Here is a 22,496-nt window from a genome sequence, read left to right as displayed (position 1 = left end):
TTGTGGACCTGGAATGGAAGAGCCCTTTCTTCATTATGTATATTGACTACCCTAAAACTGTTTAAAAATACAAGGCAAACAAAACAGTACTTCAGCCAGACAACCATGGAGTTCTGATAGTTATAGTTTTTGGCCGGGCACATAGAATTCTGAATCAACTTAAACATCAGTGCAAACTTGCCACTTTGCCAGCTGCAATTTGCTTCAAAAACCAGTGCAGCCTCGCCACGCGAAAAGGAACTAATACATGTGATGAACCTTTGCAAGCTGCACAAGAAAACCTAACGAAATCGAGGTAATGCTTGTGTTTACTCCACTGCAGATTTTCACGAGATCTAGCAAAAGGATTAGATTAAGGTGAAGAAGGCTCTTGCGGTTCTGATTCTGACTGACTGTTCTGAACTATTCGAGACATCAGCTTAGATATCTCAAAAATTGCGCTCTGTACCTGATCGTCTTCTGAATCCGAGGGCCGAACCCACAAGGGTGACTGTAGCTCTGAGCTTGCAGCCTTCTTGCCCTTTCTAGATGTTGATAGGGCTCTCTCCAAGTCTGATTGTCTCAATGGTCTAGGTTTCTGAAACAGAGGTAGGACGTCACGAATCAGATCCAATGTGAGATGGTTGAAGAAGCCTTTCTAAGTTAACTCTAAATCAACTTCACCAGTTTGCACAGATGCATATACAGCACAGCTCTTATTACCAAATCAGGTAGCGAGAGGTCCAAATGGCAATACTATCTAAATTTTATCCATGAATGCAACATACTAGGTCAATAGAAGTTGTGTTAAACTGATTGTAGCGAATTTGTTGAACTGGTATGTTAACGGTACTAATTGTCACTCAAGAAAAATGCTACAGAAGATATGTTAAACTGACTGTAGCAAATTTGTTGGACTGGTATGTTGATGATACTAATTGTCACTCAAGAAAAATGCTACAGAAGATATGTTAAAATGACTGTAGCAAATACTATTGAATTATCAGAAGTCAATACGTACCCTAATTTAGCACTACGGTTGTTAACTTACTATCAGAAGTGGAAACAAATGTTATAAACAACAGTGTGAAATCTTGTATACCAACAAACTGAGTGGAAATAAAAGACTCACATCTATGTTCCTCCCATTTTTCTCACTATCCAACAGCTCCCTGATAGGGTAGAATGCTGCCTGCTTGCACAATTCTAGGATATCTGATCCAGTAAAGCCCTCACACAATCTTGCAATGTGATCATAATCAATACCTGGCTCAACATTTTCACCCTTCAATACAACCTGAAGTATCTTGCTCCTTTCACTCTGAACAGGAATTCCAATTTCAAATATCTGTGTAAAGCGCCTGAGGATGGCCTCATCTAACTCAGAAGGCCTGTTTGTAGCAGCAAGGACCATCACACGAGCATTCTCTGCAAAAGGCATATGTATGTAATTAAATATTGCTCAGTAAATTTGTACAGTAAACATTTCTATATCCATATGCAGTAACAATCCTTTTCCAAAAATAGCGTAATGTGGTTCCCCAATAGTTCATGTAGAAATTCACCTAGAAAGCATGCCATAAGGCAAAGGCTACCATGTTATTAGTTATAGTTTCTCTGAAGTAACATCCTTTCAGCATCTAGAACTTTTGAAAACACGCTTCCTATGACACCGGCATTGGTTATGGTTAGTATCCCATACATGTGTGACTTACGGAAATCCCAATATCAATAACAGTAGTAGTAACAACAATAATCTCATCAGGAGAACTACTAAACAATAATGAGTGAAAAAAGCAGATTATGAACATGTTCTTCTCATGGAAGCAAGTGGATGCTCTCTGTACATTGAAAGCATCCCGTGACCAGCCATAGACCATCGATATGAATCCTAGCAAGGCGTAGCCGCATTGGTGTCAGATAGATTAAGTAAACTATGGCATGCACCCCAAACCCAGACAAAACTTACAATCAAACATCCTTGCTTGTTCCAGGATACACATCAACCAAAAAAAATGAAAAGATGAATTAAAATCAATGAACAGAGAAAAAACAGCAAGACAGCAACAGGTCAAAAACCATATAAGGAACTGGCCATTAATGGGCTACCATTTTCCCTGAAATCAGTTCTTAATTTCTTATAAATATATATTACTATTGCACTATATTCTCCTTATTTTCTTTGTGAAGTCGCCCAATTGTTACATAAACTCTTTTTTTTAAAGCACCCAGGAGCACTGGGGAATCAAGTAAGAACTCAGTTGGGCACCCACGCTGACCGCGCGCTCAACGCAGATGGGCTGCGGGGAAGTCCGAGGACGCGCCTGCCGGGGCTTACACATGCACACACACCACACACCTATACCCGCGCACGCACACACGCATCCCGGTACCCCTCTGGGGAAAATCCCAGGTGCCACACCCGAGCGATCCCAGACTGGGAATCGAACCCGGGCGGGTGGCCTCCACGACGGGAGGGCACACCACTGCGCCACAGGCGCGTTGGCTTGTTACATAAACTCTATACTGATATCCCAAAAAGCACATTAGCTTTTTTTGGTACATATAATTTTAACAAGATATATTATATGCTCAACATCAGAGGCAACTAGTGACTGGTTGTGCTCGTTAAGGGGTCATTGCTATCTCCTGTAACATGGATACGCCACTAAGGCAGCGGTATGCGTATCCGATACGTTACGTATACGGAGATTTTTTTTTCGCTCTTAGATACGTATCCTCGGAGTATCCGAATTTTTATTATTTTCGTGATATTGGATCAGCGAGCCGATACGTATCTGGCTCGACCGACCCACGCGCGCACGATTATGCCGACGAGCCTCCGTCCACTGCTCGCCGGCACCGCTGCGCCCGCCGCTCAAGTCCGCCCGCGCTGCTCCGCTCGCCCGCCAACCACGTGCTCTCTCCGCTCCTCCCATGGCCATGCGCACCCACATGCGCCGCTCTTCCCGGGCCTCCGCCGCTCCGCCCGCGCCGCTCTGCTCGCGGCCGTCCGCGCCGAGTGCCAGAGGAGGGTATGGCAGTGTTTCAGGGAGGGGGAGATCGCGGCGGCGGCGAACGCCGCGCCAGCGGAGAGGAGGAAGAGGGAGAGGGAGGCAGCGGGGGAGGAGGGGGGACTGAGAGATCGGTGAGGGAGGGGGGGGAGGCTCCATGACGCGGGGCTGGCGGGGAGAGAGAGAGAGCATAGTCACAGGATTCGGGGTCGATGCTCCTCGACCCGGGAACGTCGTTCCGATTCGAGGGTCGGGGTCGAAGAGGGTCAGTGTCCCATTCAAGGTTGGATCGTGTCCCGGTTTGAAAGGGTCGCAGCCCCATTGCTAGCAGATTTAATTGGGATAAGGAGGTTAAGGACAGTGGATTGGTGTGGTTTTGTTAGACAATGAGCTGAGTACGTGTAGCATGGTCTAAATGTACTCTTTTATATGTTTCTTATATGCTTGTGCAGATTAGTTTCTTCATTAATAGCACATATATAGTTTTTGTCTTTATCGACCCGAAGATATCGACCCCGATGAATCAGGGTCGCGTCCCACATAATAATTTATCGTTCCATAGATGTATACCCCCTTCATACCACAATTTTATAAAATGACGACCCTCGACCCCCCGTTCCTCGACCCGGTCGACCCAAGAACTTTGTGACTATGAGAGAGAGAGAGAGAGAGAAGACGATGGGCAGGCCGGGAGAAAACAGAGCAGCACGCCAGCACCACTCGTCTAAGAGATAGTAAGAGATAAGGATTGGTTCTTTTCATTTTACCCCTTATATTTTTAATTATTATAGGACATATGAATATATGAAGTTGTAACGCATTTTGATCCCTGAAACTTCTTTTTTCTCTCAATATAGTCCCTATAACTTCAATTTTCTCACAATCTAGTACCTAAAAACTTATTCCCTCACATTTTAGTTCCTAGAATTTCTTGCAAGGTAATTTACTGCTTTTAAACTTAATATGTGCCATTATTTATTTATTTAAAAAAATAGTAAAACGTATCCGCATATCGGGTTTTTTAGGAAATTGTCGTATCCGCGTATCCGTATCCTTCCGATACCGATACGCGTATCCGTATCCGTGCTGCTACAGCATTTGTTTTGAGAATGTTACTGGATTTAATTAAAGGCAGACGGTGATGGAGCTAGGTAATATGATTAAGGGGGGAGCTAAGCTAATTCAAAGAACAAACACCACAGATTCATTCCTTAAAAATTCTTCTTAAGATTAAGGGTTCAATAGAAAAAAAATAGGATCATGAGGGAGTCAAGCCCCCTGCCAGTCCCCCTACTGGCTCCGACACTGAGTACAGATTTGGACAGACTTTATCAGTATATATACAAAGGGGTACTCAAACTGAAACAATGCCAGACTTAATGTTCGAGACATAGGCCTCGAGCACATGAGGAAGAGGGCTAAGGACACACGCTGCTCAATTCCTTTGCTCATTACATACAATACAGCCTAGCTTCATCTTTGATGTCGACCAATCAGGAGTTCAGGACAACATTCGGTGGCAGCGCATGCAATCTTACAAGCACATCTATTATATAAAGCTTAAAACATAGGAGGCACGTGCCCCTGGTCAACACAATGTAAGTCTGCCCCTTGATTCAATGTAATTTGCAGGCAAAAATGCACTAAATCATTTGGAAGCATATACATAGACAGAGGTTGGATTTGTTAACAACTGAAACGCTAGTGAAAATATGTCACTAAAATTGTGGTTGAATGCTTTCAGGAGGCTCGTAAATAACATGACAATTAGGCATAATTATTTTTCTTAAGGAAATAACCTTAGATAGTTTTGGTTATCAAATTTATTTATATAGTACTCCCTCCATATCAGTTTTACATGTCGTTTTAGGCTGTTTATAGATAGGTAGAAATAGAAGTCGTTCTACTCTTTCGAGGTGCCGTTGGACGACTTTACCCCTACCAGCGAAGCACATCCTGCTGGGAACGAAGCTCTGCCGCCAGCCCGCCGCCCTCGGAAAGAAAAAGCGCATGGGGAAATGAAGCCATGCATGCTGCTCGCCTCCTCGGCTCCGGCTGCTCGCCTGCCCAAGCTGGTCACCAGCATTGTGCATGCGAATAAAAAATTCCTGTGTCAAGCAAATCTCCACGCGCAGCAAAAATAGTGGTTGAAGGAATCGAACCGTCGGCCTCCTACATCGGGGCAGTCCACTCTAGCCATTTAGATCAGAACGAATTTCTGATCAAAGTTGGCAGAAGAGTCAATTTAATATGGGCAGACAGGGAATACTACCTTCTAATTAATCACGCCTTGGTATTGTAAATCATGTCCAAAACGACATCTAAAAGTGATATGGAGGGAGTAACAGTTTACTACTAAATTGTGATTATGCTTCTTGTGCATTCATAAAGAATCTTCACAGGGTAAGTATTTAGTTCTATATGCATCCATAAGATTAATCTATGCGATGCTTTCATGGCAGCAGGTGATGAATAAGAGCACTCACGATCAGTGGTGAAGCCATCCCAGAGGGACATGAACTCCGTCTTCATATTAGTCATGGCTTCATGGTCTGTTGTGCGTCGCTGCCCCAAGAAACTATCAACCTCATCGATGAAGATAATAGCAGGCTGGAGCTTGTGGGCAAGGCTAAACATAGCCGCAACTGCCACAGCAATAACATGCCGACATCAGCACATCACATACCCACCGGAAAAAATAAAACAGCAAAACTGGCATCTATTCTTAAACTAGCAAGTTTGAAGTGGACAGATAAAACAAGAATAGTGCGTACGGTTAACACTAGAACCGTCGCCTTACCGAGCTTCTGCGCATCCCCAAACCACTTGCTCATGAGATTGGAAATCCTGACATTGATGAAGACTGCGCCGGACTCCCTGGCGATGGCCTTGGCGAGCATTGTCTTCCCGGTGCCGGGCGGGCCATAGAGGAGCACGCCCTTCTGGGGCTGAGGAGCTTGCCGAAGGCGAAGAGCTCCGGGCGGCGCAGGGGCAGGATGACGAGCTCGTAGAGCGCTGTTGACGTGGTCGAGGCCGCCGATGGAGTCGAACTCGACGTCGATGCTGTCGGGGTTGATGACGTCGCACGCAATCACATCCTGCGACGGGGAAGCAAGCATTAAGGGATCGGGCTGGGTTTGATTTGGGGGCTTTGTGGGACGGGGCGACGGATTGGAGCGGAGCAGCGGTTGAGGTTGAACCCTAGATGGGGGCGGATGCGGATCGGGGGGAGAAGGCAAGGAACGAACCTCGTAGGGCGTGGTGGAGACGAGCGGGCGGCCGAGGCGCCTGGCGATCTCCTTCTTCTGCTGCGCGGCCTTCTGGGAGGCGGCGCGGTTGGGGTCGAGCTGGCGGAGGCCGGCGAAGAGGACGAGGCAGCTGAGCGCGGCGCTGGCGGCGTAGAGCACGAGCTCCTGCACGAACCGCGACGAGTCCGACGACCTCATCGCGCCGCTGGCGCCGCCGCTGCTGCTCCGCGCCGGGCGGCGGCCGAGGAACCCGATTTTGCCTCCGGCTTGCGGCGGAAGAAGGATTCGCGGGGCCGGGGGGATTGATTCGTTCACGGACGGAGGGGGGGAAAGGAAGTAGGGGGTAGGGCTGGGTCCGGGTGGATGGATGGATTAGGGGCGCGAGCGGCGACGCGATTGCTCGGGGTCGGGGTTGAGTGCTTGCCTGCTTGGAGGAGGGGTTTGGGTTGGGTTCCTCTGCTTGCTTTCCCTGGCTTTGGGGGACGGTCGGATGCTTCTGGTGGATGAAAATGAAAATGGTAATTTCCAATTTTCGAGAATTGTTTTTGAGATTTTATCGACTTTAAGGTTAAACAAAAATAAAAACAATTATCGAGAATTATCATATTTTCGAAATATTGTACCATATTTTACCGATAGAAATACCGTATTCACGTACAATGCCAGCTCCCTGCTATCTATATTGTTAGAATATCATATCTATATTTGTAGAGAGTCTGGACTCATCTGCCCTGAACCTTGAATCACAACCTAACAACCTGAATTTATAGTACTATGATTTTTTTTTCACTAGGCAAGGCCACAGAGGGGCCAGCCGGTGCCACCAGAGGCGGCCTGGGAACGCGCCCCAGAGGGTCCGCGCGCCAGCGTGCAGGTGCCCGGGCTCGAACCCCGGCGGGTGCGCTCCCCAGCTGGGAGTCTGTAACATACCAAAAATTTACCAAATCAAATCACACGCTAAAAAAATAATTTTCAAAATTTTATTCGTTGTTGAGCTCAATCCTTCCTGTCCAAACCCTATTTCCCCGAAACCTTTTCCTGACCCGACACCCGATCCAACCGTTGTCCCGTCTCTCTTTTTCTCCTCGCTCCGAGTGCGTCGTCCGCAGCGACGCGCGGCGCGCCGACCAGGCCGCAGTGGCCGCGCGAATATCGCCAACACACACTCTCCCTCTCCCTTTCCCCTTTTTCCTCTTTTTTTTTTTTTTCCATTTTCCTTTCTCTCTCCTCTCCTCTCCTTCTCCTCTCCTACATGAGCCCCCTCTGTATTGTCGGGCTAGATTCTCCACCGATGAAATGAGATACATGTCATGGATAGATGGATATTCGGATTAACATCTTAACTATAAGTATTTGTGCACGAAATGTGTCAAGTCATATGGTTAGAGCTGTGCTCTATGATTTGACATATTTATCATTTTTGAAAATATCTTTTTGGTAGGTTTCGATCGTTATCGATGTTGTCCCGATCGTATATTTTCGTTTTCGAAATTACCGTGATACCGATGCTGTTTTCGTTTCCAATAATATCATATCATTTTTGTTTTCGATAAAAATTGTGAAAGTGAAAGTGGTGAAATTTTTTACCGATCATTTCCGACCGTCTGCATCCTCTACTGGGTTGCGTTGTGGATTAGAGTGCCTGGGAGATAGGAGAGGTTTGACTAGTAGGATTTCAGTTTGTCCTTAAAAAAAAATGGTTTCAGTTCACTCGCTGTCAGTTTTCAGCACCAGGCCGCATTTCAATCCCAGCAAGAAGCCCACACCGGAGCCGAATCGAATTGTCACGTCATCATCTGGAGACGCAGGCCCAAGCCCAGCCCAGGAAGACAACCGTTTACAAGCTCTTTCTCGTGTGTTGCAGATACTTTTTTTTTAAAAAAAAACATGAAGTGCTCAGAGCTCAGGAATGTTTGGTGCTACGAACGATGACCAGCAAGTAATTCAGTGACGTGTATTCGTTGTGCCGCAGGACATTGGTAATTGCACAACGGTTAGGGTTAGGGATATGCAGTGTTGGAGCTTACGATAGAGGTGTTAATTAGTGATTTTTATGTGCACCTCTAATTTTTTTAATTCAAAATTTTATACTATTTTTTAAAATCATATTTCATTCTAAAAAATTAGTATAAAATTAATTTTGAACTATAGAATGTTGGAGGTGCATCTAAGATCACCAATTTGCACCCTTAACTTACGTACTCAATGTCATAATCGCTAATATTGGTGGGTCGGCAGAGATCATATCAGAATCAGATGTTAGTTAATTGGTGTGTCGGCAGCGAGTCGCCAGCAGACCAGAGTCGGCACAACAGTTGAATCTGAATGAAATGTCGTCGTGGCAGAGTTGGATGCCTTGACCACACTTTTTGCGAGAGAAAAAAAAAGAACCCGATCGCAAGTAGTCTTGGTCGTGCACGTTAAATTACCTGCTACCTTGACTAGTGCCGCATGTACACATGAAGCTGCGGCTGCATCTTTGGCTGCTGGCCGGCAGATGGGGCGGCTGCATGCGCCGTTTTTTCACCGTTGCTAGTGTGGCCATCCATCTCTCTCTCCAACACCAGCAGTCGGCCAATCTCTGTCGGCGACAAGGACTGTGCGTGGGTGGGAAACAAGCAGGAGGCTGGAGGCTGTTTCTGAGCACGACGCGAGAGGCGAGAACGAGAGCTCCATCCCCTCCTATACATCGCTTGCTTGATGCTGTGGCGGCTATAGCAAACAGTGTACCGCCCGTGTCTCATGGCAACAAGCACGCGGCTTGAGTCATTGCGTCGTTATTAGTTTACTGCTTCTTAATATTACTAATTGGAGGCTTCTTTGAAGTCTCCACATAAAGCCACCTAGGATCCTAGTTGGACACTTTAAAAAAATAAAAAAAATCCTATAAGAGCAACTCCAACAGATTGATTTTATCATTTTCCCTTTCTCATCTTATAGGGGAATCCTCCATCACAATTTTAGTTTATTGGAGAGATGTGCTCCAACAGATTAATTTTTCTCTTTCCCCTTTAATTCATGAGTGGTCAGGATCTTCTCATGCATGTGGATCTTGTGGCTAGGAAATAATAGATAGAAAGAGAGAAGATGGAATTCCCCTTTAAAAAGGGGAGAGGGGAGGGAAATATAGGGGAAAGAGGAAAGGGGAAAAGAGAAAATCAATCTGTTGGAGCTAAAATTTTTCCCCTAAATCCCCTTCATGGCTAAAAAGTGGAAAGAAAAAAGGAGAAAATCAATCTGTTGGAGTTGCTCTAAATTCTCACAAAAATCATAATTGGAGGCTCATTTGAAGTCTCCACATGAAGCCACTTAGGATTCTATGTGGACACTCTAAAAAAATAAAGAAATCCTATAAATTCTCACAAAAATCAGAAACTTCTGACCATCAATCTAACAATTCTAATTATAATAGTCATCAGATCTGTTATCTTTCCTATAAATTACCCAACTCTGCTATTATGAAAATAGATTAAAGTAATCCCCTAAATATGTATCTAAATTACCCACCTATGCCATTATAATACAAATAGCCCCCTAAATTTGCATACAAATTATCCAATTATATCATTATTAGAAGTTAAATTACTCCTATATCTGAATTTAAATTATATAATTATAATAAAACATTAAAGTATCAATATAAAAATCTAAATTATAATTTATATCATTAATAATATTATTGTTTATATAAAATACTACCCACGATGTGTCACCATGTATTTATGTATGATGGAAAAGATAAGACTACCAATTCACAAACAAATAGTTCAACTAAATATATATATCGAATACATGTGGAGGTGGGATGCAAAATGAAATCTCTTGTAACTAAATAATAATAATAAATATATATTTTAGTGTATGTGTTAGAATATTTAATCGATGAAAAAGAGCGTGAGATACGTAATTATAATTATTAACCTTATTTTTATATTAATTTTAATTAGCCCGTGCGGGAGCACGGGTTGATAGGCTAGTTTTTATTAATTGGATTTCCAAAACGGAAAAAAGGAGAAGAAGTTGCAAACATGTCTGGCTCTTGAGCTTACACATCACGCACGGATCTTGGGGCCACATGACAATTATTAGTCCTCCCCCGGTAACCGGTATGGGCCTATGCCAACTCTCTTCTCTATGAACCTCTTCTTCTGATTATGCCAAACAACATGTAGTGCAGACATTCTCGAAAGCATGCATGTCTAGATATCCCATCCCCTCTCATCCTGATGAATAAATAAGTAGTACTAGCATAATCATCATTTCAGTATCATTATGTCGTATAATATTTACAGGCTTCAATTTTTTTTTAAAACTACATGCACACGTTATATGCATATTATTGCAACGTTTGTTCATGAGTTGGTTGGGTCATTGCTACCTGAATTCTGCATCCTCTGCTACCAAGCTTTTACAAGAACAAATGTTTGATGTTTCAGGAGCTGCACACGCTATTTCTGTTTTCCCCCCTCTGAAAGTAGAAACATATATTGACGTAGATACTCCTACCTGATCATGGAAGGAATCGTCAACTCAGCAGCCACAAGCAGTGCTAGAATGATGACCAGCAGCTGAACACAGCCTGCAGGCAGGGTCACGTAGCATGCACACATCAGTCTCAGCAGGCGCGCGCTCTCTCTCTCAGCTCGTCGTCATCAAAATTTTCGGCGCGTCGTCAGAAGTCAGGATGAGGGAGATGCGCGCGCCAGTGGACGCGTATGCGTGCGGACTTGCGTAGAAGAAGAAGAGTCTTGATTCTTTGGGGCGGCGGCGACGTACGGGGCCCGGCGGCCGCGCGCGCGCGGCATGGACGACGACGACGACTGCCTCGTGGTCACAATCACATCGGTCGGCCAGCTGAGGACGGAGAGCCGGGTGCTGTTTTCATTGCGCCGCTGCATCTGCCTGAGGAGGAAGGAGGAGTGTATTGCTAGCGGCCATGGTGTCCTCCTGCTGCTGCTCTGAATCCCTGATCCGTCATGTCTACTAGTCCGGCCTCGTCTTCTTGCCAACAAGCAGGCAAGACCAGCCGGCCAGGCCCCCACGCCCCGTACGACTGATGAGTACCCCTTCTCTCTCTCTCTCTCTCTCTCTCTCTCTCTCTCTCTCTCTCTCTCTCTCTCTCTCTCTCTCTCTCAAGCAATCATGTGCTTCAACAAATTTGAACTTGTGTCTGAACAGGAAGGAAACCGGATGAACGATGAAAAAGGAGGGAGGGGAAAGGCGTTTCGGGTGTCGTGGGTGCATGTTCTCCTGCGTGCTAGTATATAATTGCTGGCTTTGAGCCTGACATGTGGGGGCAGCATGGGTGTTGAAAGAAATGTAGTAGTCGTAGGAGCACCGGAGGCCTTTCTTCTAGGCTGAGAAAAGGTGCATAGAGGTGCCCTTTTTGGATCTTATTTTATAAAATTTATAAAAAAGAATGCCTTTTTCAATCTTGACTAGGGCTGTGTATTTGATCGCCTAGACAATGACTTGGCTTTCAGGGCATGCCGTTTATGCTTCTAAAGATGAGGGCCATTATTTTCAGAATCAATAATTTTTTTAAAAAAGGATTAAATAAATAGTTGCACTACTGACTCCTTGATTTGTAGGGAAAAAAACTCAAACTATATGGGGTATGTGTACGACTAAAACCTCTACTATATACATCTGATCTCTACCCATGTTGTTTATGCTTGCGCAACAATTTTGCTGCTTGGACTCCAACCAATTGAAGGGACACAAAGAATTCAACAGGCACAAATCTGATTGTTAAGCAGGAGGGAAACAGGCTAGCTAGCTAGCTTACAATTTTTGTGTTTTTGCTCCTTGGGATCATTTTTTAAGAAAAAAGAACATGAAAAAGAGAACTGAAATAATCTATTTTGTCGATCAGAAGTTAGGACACAAAAGTTATAGAGTGATACATAGTAAACTGTTGTTATTGTATCTATTCCAAATTCCAACGACAAGGGTTTTTAGGGGGAGAGAAATATCAAGATTGGATTATAATTAAATTGGTACCTCAACAATTGCCTCCAAAACAATGCCTACTTAGATTGCTTGGAGTCAATTTTTTTAATATTAATACCATACATCAAAATATATACATTACAATGTTCTTAACAAATTCAAGGTAAATTCACCCTTTTGTTTGCTCGCATTGTAAATTTACTTAATTTACTATGTTTTATCGATGTCTACTATATCTATATATAAATCTCTATCCCCTTCGTTCTCTTCTCTAACAATATATTGATGTAGCAATTTAATGTCTAATCATAGCCTAATTAGACTTATTAAATTTGTATCGCAATTTACAAGCAAACTATGTAATTTATTTTTTATTTAATCTAGATTTAATACTCTATGCGTATAAAATTCTCTTTTGATGTGATAGATTTGGAATTTTGAATTTCGCAACTAAACCATGCCCAAGCAAAATGGCAGTGGTACGGTGGTGCTAGTACAAAAAGTTTGGCACATCTAGGTTGTCACACTGCAGATGAGGAAAAGCAGGGAGAGTAGGCCGGGGTGGGTAGGTGAAGGTAGCAATTCTTGTGGGCAGGACAGAGGTCCACCTCTTCTCTTCTCTTCCCCAGTCGTCCAGCACAGGCGCGGTACTGCCGCCCGGCCAGACAGCTCCCCCTAGGAACCAGCCGTGCCTCCTGGGCAATTTCCCTTCGTCCTGTGGCCATTCAGCATGCCTAGCTACTCCGTCCTCCATATATACACACCCTCCTCTTCCCCCCTTCATCTCGCTCATACCCCAAAAAGGCCAGGAAATAAAGCTGAGAGAGAAGTGATGAGAGGAGATGAGGAGTACAGCAGGTAGGATCAAGAAGATGTGAGAGAGATCAAGGAAAAGTTGGCTAGCTAGAGATAGAGAGAGAGATCAGGGAGCCTTTTCGTCTTTGAGGGGAATGTTGTCTGGCTCGGGGGCGCCGCTCTTTCTCTGACCTGCCCCTTTCTCCTCCATCTCGATCGCTTCCTCTCTCTTGGAGATGAAGAGGAGATGGGCAGGGGTGAGAGGAGACGGGTGTAGATCTCGGACCAGGCTTCATTCCCCCCAAAAGGATGGGCTCCCTGCCTCCCCATGCCCTCTGCCCCCATCAGAGCTCGTCTTGCTGCAGCTTCCACATCTGAATCGAGCAAGCTAATTAATCTGCTGAATAAATATGATATTGCGCTTGTTTTCCCCCTTATCTGCAGTTTTTTGTTGGTCGTATATGTGGGTAGATCTTGTGGCTGGGTGTGGCATGGTGAAGAGGTTGCATGAGATGCAGATTGGTGTAATGATGGGTGGGCATGACTGCATGACTGACCAGTGGCCAGTTGCACACATACCCATGGCTAGCTCATGTGGGGGATCTTCTCTCCCTCTCTTTCCCTGGCAATAATTAGCCTTTGATGACTCCTGGGAGAGGGAGGAAAAAGTTGCCATCATCATCACCTGATTAGAGGCCATATATACATCTGCTTCCCTCCCATCCCATGCATGCTAATCCTTCCTCTGAATCTCTGATGGTTGGAGGTGTGTATATATCCAGCTTTAAATCCTTTATTTGCTTCAGTCAGTATCTCTCTCTTTGTTTCCTACAAAGTTCTGGAAACCCAACTGCTCTTTTTTTTTCTTTTTCTGAAACTTTTGTTTACTTCTATACTCTAGAACTCCCTTCTCAGCTCTGTATCTACATTACCATGAGGCTTTAGCTTAGACGAATAAGGACATATCAAGGATTTATTTATGTCCAAGTAGTTTATTAAGAACCATTATTCCTCTATTGTGTTCTCTTTGTAGAGCAATGGAGTTTTCAATAGTAATTAACCATGCGTCGAACCACGGTGAAAGAAATGAACATCATGTTTTTTTTTTGCTATACCTGCAGCACATGTAGATCTAGAGGCAACCCAACTACACTGTGCATTGTGCAAGTGGGGTTTGTTCTAATGCTTCCTCTCCTAGTATTATTGAATTAAATTATTCACCTATTCCACTTTATGGCATGCGCATTCTTATCTTCTTTGCATTGGTGAAATATTTCTCGAGTCATTCTAGAGAACCAGCAGTGAAATTAAGCTAATTAAGATGTGTTAAAGAAACTGTTCATGCTTTGGTCTTGCTTAAGAAAATGATCAAGATAACCGTTTGATATATACTAGTTTGTGTGCTGTTTGCAACTAACCATGAATTTGTACATAGAACACAATCTACAAGCGCTTGTCATGCATAATTTCCTAGCTTTTACGAAACCATAGTATCTAATTATTGGGATGTTACTCCTCCAGAGAACGTAAAAGCCAGAGATGCTTGCAGATCTTGTCCACTTCTTGGAAACATAAAGGGTGTAGTATAATTTAGTACTTGAAGCCTGATTTCTTTGGAATATTTTATTAGTATTTGTATGTCAGAATAGGAGTGGGATATAGAAGTTATATTGTTCAGGCATTGACACCGATGCATTGATGTTTGTGTAACCTTGCTGTTGCTATTCAATCAGCTAGGTCTGAGCTGCTTCCTGTTGGAAGCCTTTAGCCTTGATGAACTCTAGCTTCCCCAAATGCATGCTGTACCGTGCTTATTATTTTTTGTGTCGAGAACTCGAGATGCTTAGTACACCTTTGGAGACTTAGCTATATGTTAATGCGTGCTAGAGCTAGCGGAATATAACGATGTTCCCAATGCCTCCAAATCCCTAAAGATTCTCTTGCTATGTCGAACACATTTGCAGTTTTGCTCTCTGTATCTACTCCTTATTTCATCATCCCCTTTTGCAGTTTTGCTCTCTGCATCTACTCCTTGTTTCAGAAAAAAGGATACATATTTTTGCTGCATGGCATGGTCACTTGTCAGACCTCTAGTAAGTTTATTTGTCTCCATAGAATCATCCATTTTTGTTTCTCAAAAGGATGCTTTCTCGTGCTCTTTCCATTTCAAAATGGAATAATATATAACGCACGGTTTGATTCATTGCAGCCGCCAATGCTGCATTTTGGCCATCGGCATCTACTATGTGATATAGCTCGATCATGACCATAAATTAATCCACATCACATGAAAGTGCTTTTCAAATATGATTTCAACTATGGTACTGACTTGTATCATACATAGCCTCAAAGGATGACAACTCAAGTCTCAAGCTACTATTCTTGCAGTTTTTTAATTTTGTCTCTTCTTCTCTTTCTGTTTCTAGTTCTGCTCCCTTTGTACAACGGCCATATTGGTGCATCATGCATGCATGATGTGTAGGCTGCATGTGTCCTTGGGACATGCGCTTCACCTCTTACTGTAGAATACTTAACAGGAAATCCCTAGCCACTAATCAGCGTCCAGTAGTACTCCTTGTAGCTAGCTGCCATAATTTGGATAGTAGAAAGCATAAGATGTCACAATAATCATCATTCAGTACGCCTTTCTCTTTCACAATCAAGTAGAGCTGCCAAACTAAATGAAAACTGCCATTAATTTGGATGCACATATATCGTCCATACAATCAATATCGACACTGTCAAAGTACACGTTGACGACAGGCATCATGCTGCTGTACATACGCATGGAGAATTATATTGGAGACTGATCTGAACTCTGAAGCTGCGTTGTTTGGCAAGAAAGACATACCATGTGTGACAGAACCGCTAAGTTAAAATGCTTAATTAAGCGTAATGATCATCATTTGAACACATCAGGCGTATTAGCTTAATTAAGTGTAGCCTGACAGTCTGTTTCCAACCCACAGGCCGACCGAAACACACCAGAAGTCTCGCACGACGGCGAGCGTAGACGGTACCAGCATGATACAACTTTATAAAATAAATATCAACATAAATATTTACAAAAATAGTTTTAACTTTAGAATTTACATAAAATAAATGATAGCAGCGGAAGAAAATATAACCTGAGAGAAGAAAGTTTAATTAAGAACCAATAAAACAAAACGACAACTACGAAAACGTGAGGACGTCACATCGAGCCCACCGATGTTAATCCTGGTTAGCTTCTATACCTTAAACAAGGTAAACAACAAATCCTGAGTATACTAATACTCAGCAAGACTTATCCGACTATGGGTATACGTAGCCCATTATCTAGACATGTAAGGCTTTTGGCTGTTGGTTTGCTTTGCGGAAAATCAGCTAAAAGTGAGTCCTTACTTTCAATATTTTAGCTCAAGATTATCTTTAACCTAACCATCAGCTAACATTTGCATAACAACTAGAGCAAACATGGTGGAGCACTAAATAATAATTCACAGTAATCATCATCATATATCATTCATATTCCATCTCATTACTACGATGTGACTCGGAGATCAAGGTACTCATGTCCGAGAGCGACTGACGGCGAATCGATTCGATTTAACCTTGCAAGGTAGACCTAACAAACAAAGCACGCATATGCCCCGTCGAACTATATGAGCCAACCATTCCCCTCCCCACTTCGAACTACAGAACCGCCCCATCTACATATAGTCAGCCGAGCTCAACGAGAGACCACCAAAAGTAAATACATGCATCCCAATTCTCCGCGACTACTCGACTCGCCCTAAGGGGTGGTGATGAAGTTCTGTACTTTCGAAACGAGGCAGTACTAGGCTTACCGGTTTCGACTATCTCCTACTCCCGGCATGCGGTTAGTACAATTCAAACATGATCAGCAGGGTCAACAACGGTACGGTCCTCAATCGACACAGACGGGGCTAGACAGTTCATGCCCGGTCTCCAATTCCTTTCCTTTCCTCCATATTCCAATATTCCATATAATCAAATCATAAAGACATCCTGTATCTCGTGAGTAATAGGAAATTACTCGACTTCTACCGAATTCTATTTTTAGCATGGTAAGGCTACCGACCTACACATACTAGTATTTCGACCAATGGAACCTAGGGATCATACAACTAGGGTTTCATTCAATGCCTAGAAACTTAATGCATAATCAAGTAAATATATATAATATTTTATAAATTAAAATAATAGGTTATGCTCCGGGGCTTGTCTGTGAGTAACACTAAGTTAGTGTTATTCCTAGCAAGGCCTTGGGCCCTTCCGACCTTGGGCCGGGTCTTCAGCTGCTCTAGCTGGTCCTCCCATCTTCTGGAGATGTCCACCAAACACTGTCTTGGGGTTTAGCTCCAACACCGTGTGCTTCACGTCCATACGTGTACATCTAGCGTACCTAAATGAAGTGCAACAATGCATATGCATAAATGCATGGAAAAACAATAGAGGATGCATCAAAAAGGGCAAGCAAGACAAGCACCTCATACAACCAATAAGCTAGACATGATCAAATTGTTTCACTATCAGATTAGACACTTAATGGAAACTAGTTCTAACAAGCCAAAGCAAGATCATATTGCCATACACCAAAACAATTAGAAACAACAAGTATAGGACTGCACGTCAACCTAATTGGATTAACCAACAGATACATTACAAAGTTATAAGATAACTCAAGTAGCATGCATCCATCATACACCAAATTCTTACCATAAACTATAAACATTATAATTGGTTTACCATAAAATTACCAAGGCATTTGAATTGCTACCATGTCATTTAAGGAATTAATACAAATTAACCGCATGAAACATTAACAAGCCATTATTGATTTCCAACAAAACATTAAATTAAAACATAGCATATTATCTACCCAAAGCATAGATCTAGGCATGAGGAGCATAACAAAACAAGTTTCATCACTTATGGATCAAACTATAATTTACTAGGCATTAAACAAGTTTAACACATTTTCTATTTTTACACCTTTCTATTATTCATAACTATTTATTAAGCACTAAATAAGTTTAAATCAATAACTCATGCACATGTGCACTAATAAATCTGAAACTTCTACCACAGCACATGCATCACATGACTAACCTACCATAAAAGGAGCAACATAGCTATGATATGAATTTAACCCTAACAAACATAGATAAATATCTAAAATAATATTTTTCTACTAAAGCATATAAGATTTTATATCTACTGTGTGGACCTACTTATAAGGATTCCAAAACATCTTTATTTTGCTTTTTATGATTTTTCCATGATTTACTATGAATTTTCAAAGTTTACAACCACTTAAAGTAATATTTAAATTAGAGCAAAAACTATTTAGAAATTGAAGATCAACCTGTAAGGAAAGTTGTAGATCATAGAACAAGGAATCCAACAAATTTTAGTTTGTATTTTTCTAATTTTTCTATGATTTTATACGAATTTTAGAAGTTAACAACTAATATATGCAATAAAGGAAAAGACACTTTACATCAAAGTCCCTGAACTTTTCTAGAATTGCATGGCACTATTAAGAACTATTCAAATGAGTCATAGACTTCGCAGAAAACCCCCTGCACTTTTACCTATTCACGCACGAAGCCCCTGGTCTGAGAAACAGGGGAGGACGGCGCTTGGCAGCCGGATTCCGGCGAGCTCGCTCGCCGGCGGCGAGGGCTAGGGTGGGGGAAAAGCTAGAGGAGGTCGAGAGCTACCTCGGGGCGGTCTTGGCGCGGGCTGGGACGGCCGGAGGCGGCGGGGCAGCGGCAGCTGGCGGTCGGCGGCGGCTCTGCTCGCTGGCGGCGGCGGTCCGGCGGCGCTAGGAGGCGACGGCCGGGTCTGGGAGATTCAGGGAGGCGAGGTGGAGCTAGTTTGGGAATCGAATCGGGCCGGAATGAGGTGGAGAGGCGGCTCCACGGCGCAGGGGCGGCCGGCGGCAATAGGTGCGGCGGCGGTGGCGGGCCGATGGCCTTGGGCGGTGGCGGCGGGGCTCGGGAGTTTCGCGGAATCAAGGGGAATCCGTTCCCGTGGTTAGTCAGGGTCGAGGAAGGCTGGAAGGGGAAGCTCCACGACGGCTCAAGTGGGGGCGGCGGCCATGGCGTACGGCGCGAGCGGCGGCGTGCTGCGCACAAGCGCTGCCGCGGCGTAGGGAGGCGGAGCGAGCACCGGCACGGCCAGGCGGAGTTGGGGCGCGCGACCCGCGTGGCCGGCCGGCGCGGCGCAGGCAGCGGCGCCGCGGCGCGCAGGCGCGTGGTGACGGCATGGGCGACGGCGCGCGCTAGAGCGGCCGGAGGGCGAGCGCGTACGCGTAGCGGCGAACGAGCGAGCGAGTGAGAGGGATGCGGACGGCACTGGCGAGGACGCGCGGCACGAGCGGTGCCGTGGCCGATTTGAGCACGGGAGCGGTCCGAGAGCTTCGAGAGGAAACGAGGAGATGACAGGCGGGGCCCAGCGGTCAGGGATGTTACACCATGCATCCGTGTCCTATACGGGCAGGCAGCAGTCGGGTCGTCAGCACTCCTGTGATCCTGTCCTGGTTGCTTCTTGTCTTCTCTTGAGGTGAGGGCTCATGCAGCAGGGACAGATGCATGCCGACTCGAATTCGATTCTTTCATGTCACCCAGATTCTGAGTTCTAAATTTAGGATCGGAGAGAAGTGCAATGGCCTGCTGGCCTCCTGGGGTGCGTGGTTGTTATCTGAAACACCGAGCACCCCCGTTGTATACTATGAGCTAAAATCGACGATCCAAATGTTCACCGAAAATTCTACAAAAATGTACAGATAAGAAGGATGTAACAGCAACTCCAACCCACCTCCTATTTTTGGCCTCCTATTCCACTCATATGAGAGTCTCTCATCCTGTTTCTCTCTTATTTCACAATGAACTCCAACAGACCTCTTATACGTACTCTTATATCTCCAACTCCCTCATTCTTTATTCATATCAAGTAACTACCACGAGGATTATTTTGAATTACCATTTTATTTTTGTACGGTTTATTTTGCAATGACTAGACTTCAAACAACTATTTTTCGAACGGCCCATTTTCCGAGGATCGTGTTTTGGATGGTACTATTCACAACGACTATATTTCCATGTGACGGTGACATGTATTAGTTATTTAACTAGTTTGGTTCTACCCTTCTCATGTACTCTTGTCATCCAATAAAATATATAATTTAGTATGAAGCATCACCAGAATAACTTAATTAAATGTTGAGTTGTGATCCAAATTCAAGCCAAGCCACGTTGACGGTATCAATTGGTCATTGACTGTATCAATTGGTCATTGACGGTATCAATCGGTCAGTTGAGGGGGTGAGTTCAATTGACGGTATCAATCGGTCAATTGACCATATTAGTCGGTCAATCGACGGTTGGATGGTATGGCCTGTTAAATACTTCCGCAAATGGCACAGCAGGCAGCGCCTCCCCTTCACGAATGGTACAGCAGGCAGCGCCACATCATAGCACAGGTCCCTCCACGGCCTCCCTCGCTGACCTCTCTTCCTCCTCCTCCTCCCTGTGACGCGAACCATGGCGGGCGGCGCAGAGCCCGCGGGGTGGCCGGAATCGGCCCCTCCCTCCGTCCCAGACCTCTCGACATCCATCCTAGGCGCGCAAAAAACGATGTGGAGTGTGGGGCAGTGTAACACCCTAATTTAAACTTCAGCATTTAATAATAAATTTAATTGGTTTTATTTAATTCTCTAAGGTTTTATATGCTTAGACTTGCATTTAAATTAATTTTCTCTCACAAGTAATTAATTTTTTTTAGGTTAAACTCGTTGTTGCATTCATGCTGGTGCATTGTTTTATTTGTTTGAGTGCTAGGGTTGAATTCAAATTCAAGTTTGAATTCAAAGAGTTTGAGTTTGGTTTGAAATAGAAAAGAGGAAAGAAAATAGAAAACCCAAACCCAGTTTCCAGCCCAACCCCTCTGCTCAGCCCAGTCCGCCTCCTCCTCCTCTTCCTCTCTACTGCACCGGCCCAGCCACCTGCGCGGCCCAGCGCCCCTTCCCGCGCGGCCCACACCCACGGCCCAGCTTCCACCGCGCTGACCCAGCGCCGCACTCGGCCCAGCTCTCGTGCACCGGCCCTTTCCCGCACTCCGTTCGCCCGCGCGCTCGCTGCGCGTCGTCCCTCCGTTCACTGACCAAGCGACCCCACCTGGCAGCTTCATCCCCTCCGCGCCCTCCGCTCGCGCAACTGTCACGCCGAGATCCCCGGCGAGGTTTCCATCCCGGGCGCGCACGCCAAGGACGCTCCGCCGCCCTATAAGTACCGCCCGCACCCCTCTGTACTTCATTCTCCACGCCAGCGCCGCCCCAAAACCTAATTCGCCGTGCCCGCACCGCTCCGCCGTGAAAAGGACCCTGCGTCGCTGCGGCCACACCGCTCTGCCACACCGGAGCCCCGGCCAAGCAGCGCAGCAGCACTCCCTCGCCGCCTGGAGTCTCTCCGCAGCATTGTCCCTCGACCCCAGCCCGGATCTCGTCAAATTCCGCCAGGAGCGCCGCCGCCGGTGAGCACTTCCGCCACCCCGATTTCTCGCCGCCGTCGGCCCTCGGGTCCCTCTGACCCCCCCACCGGCTTCGCAGGAGCACCGCACGTCGATCCGAGGGGTCCAGGCACCCGGGCTCCCTCTGCATCGCCTCCTCCTCGATCTCCGTCCGTGCGCCGCCGCTCGCCATCGACGCCGCCGCCCTTGCACGGCCGCCCTACCCAATTTCGCGCCCTGGTGAGCACCTCCCGAGCCACGGATCCTTTTGCGCTAGTTTGTAGGCCCTGACCCGTGCCCAGAATAGCCTACACGACTCACGCCGGTGAACTCCGGCCGCGCCGAGCTGCCCTTGTCGGCGAGGACCTTTGTCCCAGCCCCGTACCACCTCCTTGAGTGCCCCAGTGGTTTACGCATGTCGAGCGCTTCCTTTTGCACCAAACCCTAGGCCAAAAGACCCCCTGTAGCGCCTAGGCCGCCCTCTCCGACGAGCTTACGGTGAAGCGCCGCCGCGGAGACTCAAGCTCGGCGACTCGCGCCGCCGCCCCCTCGCAACCCTAGCACTGAGCTGTCCGATCAAGAGTGGATGCGCAAGATTAGATCGAGTTTCCATCAGATCTGAGCCACTAGATCAAGATCCAACGGCCCACGCGCGTAGATACCGATTCGGCCTGGCGCATTTGTTAAAGAATCCCTGTCTTTCATCGAAATCAACCCGCGGTCCAGAAGCTTTCAAAAATAATTCCAAACCGCCCCTGTTTTTTTATGTTTAGGCCCCTGAGCTTTTTAAATATAGAACCCACCGTCCACCCCTGACCTTTTCACGCGTTAGCCCCTATATCTTTTCGGTTTTTACATTTTAGTCCCTGGTTTTTGCAGAAAACCCCCCAGAAACTCTGTTTTTCTTACAGTTAAGCCTCTAGATCTTGTTTTAAGCGTAGTTTTCACGTTCTAGCTCCGTTTTAGGCGTTATTTATGTCCACGCGATCGT

General features: G+C 45.4%; 1 pseudogene across 1 annotated transcript; it reads right to left on the bottom strand.

The window, feature by feature from the left end:
* Positions 1–6,665, bottom strand: LOC120668810 (annotated as a pseudogene). Its single transcript, XR_005672579.1, has 5 exons — positions 6,242–6,665; positions 5,794–6,091; positions 5,480–5,638; positions 1,112–1,407; positions 1–577 (listed from the first exon to the last, which is right to left on the bottom strand). The product of XR_005672579.1 is annotated as an outer mitochondrial transmembrane helix translocase-like (transcript).
* Positions 6,666–22,496: the final 15,831 nt, after the last annotated feature.

The sequence above is a fragment of the Panicum virgatum genome, chromosome 4N, assembly GCF_016808335.1.
Source record: "Panicum virgatum strain AP13 chromosome 4N, P.virgatum_v5, whole genome shotgun sequence".
Classification (NCBI taxonomy): domain Eukaryota; kingdom Viridiplantae; phylum Streptophyta; class Magnoliopsida; order Poales; family Poaceae; genus Panicum; species Panicum virgatum.
The sequence above is the reverse complement of the archived record's forward strand: the minus strand, read 5'-3'. Positions and strand labels throughout refer to the sequence as shown.